The following is a 7,307-nucleotide window of genomic DNA, read 5'->3' as shown; positions in this document are numbered from 1 at the left end:
TTTCGTATGCAGATTCACTGTAGTTACTGTTTTCCTACAGGAAGAACTGTAATTATTTTCTTCAGAAAATAAGTTTCTACAACGGTGTAGAGGATGTAAGACTTGGTGAAATTTATTTAAATTTGTATTTTTTTGCTCAAAGTATTTCCATAGCTACTTTGATTACTGAATAAAACTTTCAAAAGTTCCTCATTACTTATTTATAAAAGATATTATTCTGCCCAGGGAACACATAACTGTAGACAGTAATTCCACAAATATTACTAAGCACTTACTCCACTTGCCCACAAGGAAATATTTGTTTTAAAAATAATGAGAACTTCCAGGACACACAGGGATTCCTAGCCAATTGCCTCAGTAATCCCCAAAGTATGTCTCATACTTTTATTTTATAATTCTATTTCTCATATTGTTTACTAAAAAGAGGAACATATACTGGCCATTATTATTAATATTTAATATTAACTTTTAAGAGAAATAGACATTATTCTTTTTAGCTTTATTTTTTAAACATTGCTTTAAATCTAACCCAGCAATTTAAAAGGAATTATTTCTTGCTCTGGGTTCATATTAAAAATAAATCTTAGTATATTTTGGTGCAGTAGTATGCAGTCTTCTCAATCAAAATAAACAAAAGGATTTTATTCTTAGAATAAAAAAGGAGGATTTTGAGCTACCATTTGCTTCCTAGTTATAAAGGATAGAAGTAACTCATGGTACCAGTGGCCTCTCAGCTTGCTGAGAAACTGTGGTGTCTCTCAGGTCATGACCCAGGTGTTTCAGACTAGAATGTGTAACTGCATTTCTTCTATCTGCTTGGGGAAGATGAGACCTAGAACTGTCCATAGCCATTTCTCCTGTGACACTGGGGGTCTGGTCTAGGAGAACACTGAAGCACAACAATTAGGAGGTAGGGATGGAAAGAAGCTGTGAGTTAGTTCTATTGGTGTTCAAGTCTCCTCTGGTGTCTACAGCTGCTGCTTTCATTGTTACATTCAGCCAACAAAACCTTACTCAGCTGGCTTAGATAGTTCTAGTTGTGCCCCTGACACATGCAGTGAAATCATGAGACCAACATCACAAATTAGAGTTTTGCAAAGTAGAGACCTTAACATGTGGAAGGGGCAGGCCACTTCCATGAGATAGTAACCTGTTGAAAGATTGAGTTAAATCTCATTACCATCTTCCTTTAGAACGTAGACTGTGTATCAAAGCTGTGATTTATGAGCATTCTATACCTAGTGTCAGGGTATAAATATGCTGGTGACTTCCTAACAGCCGTCACAGGTTCCAAGATCAAGAAGAACTATGATTACAAGCATACTCATTAAAAAGAAAAGTCATTCAGATGATCAACAGTTTCATGAAGAGAAGCCCTTTCCACCTGTGGCCAGAAATTCAAGTTAATGGAGGGTTTAGAGGCATGCATCCTGCTAAATTGCAAAGACCGAATATTGTCCTATACTAGTGCAATATGTGGTTTGAAGTGCCTCTTCAAAAGTCAGAGGAGTATGAGTCACCAAATTCTGCCCAGTCACTTTTCAAAAAGTCCTCAATTCAAAAACACAGCAATAGCTCAGCCAATGGACATGGTAAAGCCTTCATTACTTCAGTCTGTGACAGCGACTTCAGTTTTAAAAATACTCACAGTGAAGGTGGATAGAGACACAAACTTACTCCTGTGTGATTGAGTCTAGTAATACAAAAATTCTACTTCACACACATAGAATAAAATATCTCCCAGCATGCCTTTTTACCTAATGATGCTGATGCTTCTCCTACTGCATAGTGTGGTCTGTGCTCTTTGATTCTAAGTGGAGCTTGATGAAGATGAAGTCAGTACAGAACTTTCACCTTGCTTTCTAGGCATGTATTAGAACCCAGCTGCCATGATATCCAAATGTGTAAACCATCTCATGCAGAAAGAACACACAATACCCATCATCAACTAGCGGTATGTGAAAGCACCTCCAGTTAATTCTTGTCCAGCCAATGGGGGGAGTAGACTTTCTCAACTAGGCTTTAAGTCATTCTTCTAAAACCCCTGAACAGATGCTGGTTTTTCTTTTGTCTGAGATTCCCATGAAGTCTGTGAGATCCAAAAATGATTCAGTAGTCAGACCAACAGCATTCAGAAATGCTTTTACAGTCATGCTGCAGTTCTTACAGTAAAGGACACATAAAAATTAGCCAAGAAGGTCCATGTTGGAGTCAGAGAGAGAACAGCCATGAGCAGCCCACCATCTGCCCGGTAGAGCTATGTACACAACATGCAATTCTCCCAGCCATGATATGTCACCATTATGACAATATACTGCCAACCAGGACACTCACTGAGGCTTTTCTGTTCAGGATTTCCATTCATACATTTATACATACATGGCCAAACTGACTCAGCCCTTCATCACCCAAGGCATCAAACTGATATCCTGTTTTTGACATTGTTAGTATATATTATCTGGTGTGTGTTGGGGAAGTCTTATGCTAATAAAGCACTGTCTGGCCAATAGGAATCTAGATAGGTGGGGCTAGGAATCCAGGAGGATTCTGGGTAGGAGAAACACAGGAGAGTCAACATGTGACGCCATGGGGGTAGGACGCTGGGAACTATTCTCCGGTAAGAAACATACTTAGATTAACAATTATGGGGTAATTACTTAAGGCAGAGCTAGCCAGTAAGAGACAAACAAGGCCAACAGCTTCATAATTAATATAGTCTCCTGTGTGTTTATTTGGGACTCATGCGGACCTAGAACCAGGCTGGCGCGGCAGAGCCCAGGCGACTGGCGGGGGATAAACCAAAGTGGCTAGCAAAAGAAAAAGCTTCACGTAACAGGTGTGGAACAGGCTCTTGTCATGGTGGGTACTTTGAGGGTTTAGAGGTTGTCCTCTAGAAACTGGTCAAGAGGTTATCTTTGATTTGAGATATAGAGGGTTTTAAATTCCTAAGGTCTGTAAGTTAACCTTCCATGGCACACAAATCTAGTTCATGAAAATGACACAAACGCCCACCTAGGTCTCTGGAATATGTACTCTTATAAACCAGATATCATACTGAGACAAGGTTCAATTGGTTCATGAAAAAAGAACGTTTACAGAGATTCTTGGTCCTGATCAACAGCTGGCATCAAGCAGATGTGTAAAGCCATCACTAGTTGGTTTTGACTCCCAGTTAGATGACTGAGACATTACCAGTCTTTAGGGCTTCAGGCTGAAACTCCACATATCAGACAACATTACTTTGTATTGTGCTCAGTCCTAACTCCTGGTGCTCATCATTTCTAAGCATTCTCACATGGCTGTTTTATGCCACTGGCTTTGGAGTGATTTAAAGAAAAAAGAAAGAAAGCAGCACATTGATTGCTGGATTTCAGAATTGCTACAGAGCAATGACTACTGCTCTCACTTTTGCAAGCAGATTCTAGAACTGTCTCATAGAATGTGTGTGTGTATGTAAAGGAGAGGTGGCTTTCCCTTTTACTTCAGAGTCTTTCCAATCAAGAATTGATTGTATTCTGAAGGCCCCAGCTAACTAACCACACTTGAGGATTACCTACACATAGGCTTGACTTAGATGTTACATATTAGAACCCAAGATGCAGAAATTTAAGGAACTTAGGACAGAAATGATGCAGTATTTGACATTCAGGTAAAAATGTTAGTTCCAGTGTTTACAGTTGAGGAGGCGAAAGGTCACATTTCTCCCATTCCTCACACTTTTCTCCTTGACACTCATCAAACTAGGGTGAGGGACTTTGTCTTTTCCCCTTGAACATGGGCAGACCCTTAGGATTATCTCAAACAATAAACAATACATGAGGCAATATGGTGTGTGTGTGGGGGCAGATCATTAGTGTATCATGAATTCCACTTCACTTATTTGGGATGTTTTCTTTTGAAACCCAGCCACCACTGTGAAGAAAGGCCGGCAACTCCTAGGAACCTCACAGGGAGAGCAAGTCATTCCAGCATCAACTTGCCAGTCAAGCAGTGCCCTTGGCCAGCATTTCAATAGAGCTATAGTGTTGCCCACAGACAAAACATCCTTTCCTTTCTTACTAAAGAACTGTGAACAAGGCAGATGATTTTTGGTTGTTTTAATCTACTGTGTGAAGGCAACTGATGATACCAAGTAGACAAAAGATTGTGGGATCCTAGACAACAGTGATTCTCAGCTGGAAATGATTTTGCTTCCCAGAAGGCATTTGGCAGAATCGGACAATTTTAGTTGTCATAACTAGGATATGATGCTACTGGTGTCTGATAAGTTGACTTCTGAGATGCAGTTACACATTCTACTACACACAGGGTAGTCTTCTACGGTACATGTCAACTGTTTCAAAGCATACTGATTAAAGTTTTCCCTGAAATAAAAAGTGACCAGATTGTTACTGAATGCTTCAAATCATCCCAAAGAAGGAGATGAATCATTTTCCTCTAGCATCCCACATATTTCATCCTCCAAATGAACTGCTTTTCATAAAGAAAATCTCAAATGATTCCTGTGTGGAAGATTTTCATAGAGGACAACCCATGAGAAACAAGGAACCAATCAACCCCCACATGACCTCTGGAGTGAACACTCATTGCATCTAGACCAAGGAAGCATCTCCACTGGAGCTTGTTAGTTCTGATGTTCAAACTCTCCCTGTGTAACTTTGCTGTAGGACAATGTGAAACAGAACTAACCATTTCTGCTTTTTTTTTTTATATTGAGCTTTATTTAGTCTGGCCTGCTTATTGTTCTACCCAACAGCAGCCAGTTCATTTGCAATAGGTCAAACAGTAACCTCCGAAGTTCATAACCATTCAGAACCTTAGTGTGTGACCTTATCTGGAAATAGTCTTCTCAGATATACTTAGGATGAGGTCATACAGATGTGGGTGTGCCCTGAGGCCAATGACTTGTGTCCTTTTTAAAGTGAGGCAAGAGATTTGACCATAAGCATACACAAAGAGAAGATGAGCATGTGATGGTGGAGGGGAACCCTGGAGGGAAGCCAGAGAATGGTGGGGATTGCCAGCAGATACTGTAAACCAGGAAGACTGAGGGACAGTTCCTTCCTGGAATCTTCAGAGAGGGGATGGTCCTTTTAACACTTTGATGTTTGTGTTTCCAGTTTGCAAAACAGTGAGAAAATGCATTTCCATTGTTTTAAGCTACCCAATTTGTAGTCATATGTTCTGGCATTCCTACGACAAACCAGCACAATCCATTCTATATTATTTGAGCATTGGTTATATATTTAATCATTTAGTGAATTATTAGGGGATGGAGAGATGGCTTACTGGGTAAAGCTGTTTGCCACCAAACCTGATGATTACCTGAGTTCAACCTCAGAGAGAGAACATATTCTTCCTGGAAACTGGCCTTTGTCCTCCAGAAGCACACAGTAGCACACACACCTACACCCTCCCCCACCCAAAATGACCACTCGCACAATAAAAATAAGTGTAATGTTTTTGTTTGGTTAGTTTTGGTTTCTTGTTTGTTGGTTTGTTTTTGGTTGTTCAGATAGTGTTTCCCTGTGTAGCTAGATTGTCTTGGAATACTCTTTATAGACTAGGATGGCTCTGAACTCAGAGATTCACATGTCTCTGCCTCCCAAGTGCTAGTATTAAAGACATGTGACATTAGACAGAAAAGAGTCACACATAAAACAAATGAATTTGGGTCATCCAGGGAGCTTGGGTTTAGAGCTGGATGCAGGAGTTTTATGTGGTTATAAGATTTATACATTTTGAAAAGGCAGAGAGACATTTTAGAAATGTACCCATAGAGCAAATGTACATCAGAGAATAGACATAATTGGCACTAGTTATTATCTTTTGTTTCAAAGGTTTCCACTAACCATTCTTGACCTCTCATTCTGAGGAGTTTGGCAGGTACTAAAGGAATCCTATCTTTATACTCCATCCCATCCATCATCAACCCTTGTCTTCATAAATAATTGCCACCCTCATTTTTATGCTAATGGTAGGCATGTGTTTCCATGAGTTTAACAGCTGAAATGTATGTTCCTACATAGTATGACCAAATCTTAGTGTTGCCCCTTACCAACAAGTGAAATGCTGAGTGGTTATTTGAAAGAAAATGGCCCCCAAATGGATTGGCACTATTAGGCAGTGTGGCATTTTGGAGTAGGTGTGGTCTTGTTGGAGGAAGTGTGTCATTCTGGAGGTGGGATTTGACGTCTCATATATTCTTACCAAGCGAGACAGATGACTTCCTGTTGCTTGCATATCAAAAAGTAGCCAGCACCATAGTTATCTGCACACTGCCATGTCCTACCATGATGATAATGGACTGAACCTCTGAAAATGTAAGTCACCCCAATTAAATGTTTTTCCTTTGTAAGAGCTGCAGTGCTCATGTTGTCTCTTCATAGCAACAGAAATCCTAGGATAGAATTTGGTACCAAGGACTACCGGGTTATTTCTGTGATAGGCCCAACCATGTTTTTGTTTGGAGGAATTGGGACTTTGGTACTTTGGGTAAGGAAAGCAATGGAATGCTTTAAGCACTACTTAATGGGTCATACTAGTAGGAGCATGGAAGACAATGGTGCTGACAATGATTTGAACTGTTGGGAGCTGGCTCAAGAGGTTCAAAGGAGAAGAATTTTAGTATGTTGCCTAGAAATTGTTCTTCTGATATTTTGGTCGTGAATGTGGCTGGTTTTGCCCTTACCCAAGAAGTTTGCCTGAGGCTAACATGAAGAGTTTCGAATTCCCTTGGCAAAGGAAATCTCACAACTGCCAAGTATAGACTCTATTTTGTGATTACTAGTGTTAACTCTAATAAAGATATATAATGAAAAGGAGCAAGCTGAGTATAGAAAAATATTTGAGGAGAAAAGGAGTGCCAAGAAGTGGAATGGAGCTCAGTCCTGTATTCAAGGAGATAAACAGATTAAGAAAAGGATTAAAGGGAGTAGAGAACTGAGGGCAAAATCCCACCTAACTAAATTTCCAATTTGTGAAAGGAATTAAAGTAAATCTTAGAGATGGGTGTGGTGGTAAATTGCTTTAATCCCAGCACTTGGAAGGCAGAGGTTGGCTGATCTCTGAGCTTGAGGTCAGCCTGATCTACATATCCAGTTTCAGGACAGCCAAGCTTAGGCAGTGAAGGACAGAAAGCTGGTGAAGATATAATTTAATGAAGGGGCCATGTTCCAGCCCCATTAGGCAGCAGAACTTGTCAGCTTCAGCCACATTGTTCTGGCTTTAGAGTCAAGTATAAACGAAAGGCATTATGGACACTTCCTCTATGACTAAGGAAAGCTGCTGAGGCCAGGCATGTGTCT

This window comes from Mesocricetus auratus, unplaced genomic scaffold (assembly GCF_017639785.1).
Source record: "Mesocricetus auratus isolate SY011 unplaced genomic scaffold, BCM_Maur_2.0 Super-Scaffold_100019, whole genome shotgun sequence".
Classification (NCBI taxonomy): domain Eukaryota; kingdom Metazoa; phylum Chordata; class Mammalia; order Rodentia; family Cricetidae; genus Mesocricetus; species Mesocricetus auratus.
This window is presented reverse-complemented; position numbering follows the sequence as displayed.